This window comes from Microtus ochrogaster, chromosome 7 (assembly GCF_000317375.1).
Source record: "Microtus ochrogaster isolate Prairie Vole_2 chromosome 7, MicOch1.0, whole genome shotgun sequence".
NCBI classification, from domain to species: Eukaryota; Metazoa; Chordata; class Mammalia; order Rodentia; family Cricetidae; genus Microtus; species Microtus ochrogaster.
The window spans coordinates 79485563-79487319 of record NC_022014.1 but is presented as its reverse complement, the minus strand read 5'-3'; the positions used below and the strand labels follow the sequence as shown (position 1 = coordinate 79487319).

Sequence of the window (1757 nt, the reverse complement as noted above, 5' to 3'; positions counted from 1 at the left end):
CTTTACTGAGGAGGGAAAAAGGGTTAACTGGTTAACGGGCGAGACTTGGGGATTATGATTGTATGTTCCAGGGGGAGAAGACATAGGGATCTTGTTCTCCCTGCGGGTTGTTGCAACACCCCCTTGACTGTAGCATTAGGCCCCGATAAGGTAACAATCCCCGCTCAGATAAGAAAAGTCCTCCTCTCTTCCCAAGCCAACTATGAGTACCCTGGCAATTGCCTTCAGCACCTCAATTTTACCAACACTGAAGACACACTGGGAAGCCAGCCCCACACCTAGTAGATCCACAGAACTTGCAAAGCCCCTCCCTGTTTACGGTCCTACACCAGTCATTCATACTTCTAAGTAGTTCCTAGCCAGTAGTTCCTAACTGCCCCCTGCTGGCTCTGCTACAGCGCAAGGTTGCCCCGAAACGAAGGAATAGCTGTGTTGGCCCCAACCAACAATTCTAATCGGCAGGAAGAGAAGGGGGGCTCAGGTTCTTGTCGATGGCAGTCAAATACCTCCCTCCAACAAGTCTCAGGTCAGGGACTATGTAGAGGAATGATACCTGACCGCTCTTCTTTCCTCTGCAGTCACACTATGCCACTCATCAACCAATCAGGATATTTGGTCTCAGCTACCTGGTGGGCAGGTTCCTCCGGCCTAACACCCTGTGCCCATGTGACTGTGGTGAATCAAACAAAGGGGTTTTGTGTCCTCATACTCCTGGTTCCCAGGGTAACCTACCATGCCGCTGAGGAATTAAGCCTTAGTGAGGCTACCCAGTAAGCTCTTACACATAAGAGAACCAGCTTAGCAGGATTGGGGACAGGGGCAGCCTCCCTCTTCACCCAACAGGGTTATTATGTGGACCTCTGCATATCAATAGCTGAAGACATTCAGAGAATAGGAACCTCCATCACCCAGCTACAAGAATCTCTGTCTTCACTGGCAGAAGGGGTGCTACAGAAGAGAAGGGGCCTAGATTTACTATTCCTAGAAGAAAAGGGGTTTATGTGCAGCTTTGGGAGAAGAATGTTGCTTGTATGCAGACCACTCGGGAATTGTTAAAGATTCTATGGCAAAAGTCGGTGAAGGCATAGCAAAGAGGTAAAGAGAATATGAAGCCAACCAGAGTTGGTTTGAGGCCTAGTATTCCAAATCTTCTTGGTTCACCACCCTTGTCTCGTCCCTAATAGGGCCTCTGTTACTCTTCCTCCTAATACGGACCTTCAGGCCCTCTATTATTAATGGAATACTCCAATCTATGAAGCAAAGGTTGGGAACTATACAGCTTATGGTGCAACAGGGGTACACTCCACTCAGGCCTTATACAATGTATGGAATATCAACAGGGCCAATGAAATACACGAGCTATAGCAAGCAGGCTCATGATTGAGCCCCCTTAGGACCAAGAGGAGGGGGAAATATAAGACCCTCACCCCTTATTCTCAGGCTAGCTTCATGTTCCCAGAGCTGATGGTGCCCCCCCCCCCAACCCTCTCTTCTCAGGAAATTCTAAAGCACAAGAGTCAGGAGGCCTGACCATTTGGTGGTGTTTGATAAACCACAAGATGCCCCGACTCAGGGACAGTGTAACCTGACTCTAAAGACAAAACAAGCTGACAAATCAGGATGGGAAAAAGCAAAGACCTTCAAGAAGTAAAAGTAAAAATTGCGGGGGGCTGGAGAGATGGCTCAGTGGTTAAGAGCATTGCCTGCTCTTCCAAAGGTCCTGAGTTCAATTCCCAGCAACCACATGGTGGCTCACA

The 1757-nt window shown here is 48.7% G+C and overlaps 1 protein-coding gene across 1 annotated transcript in view; it reads left to right on the top strand.

Annotated features, from left to right (window-relative positions):
* Positions 1-1757, top strand: part of Qrich2 (glutamine rich 2) — a 39469-nt gene that overhangs the window by 5291 nt on the left and 32421 nt on the right. The gene's annotated exons all lie outside the window — the stretch shown is intronic.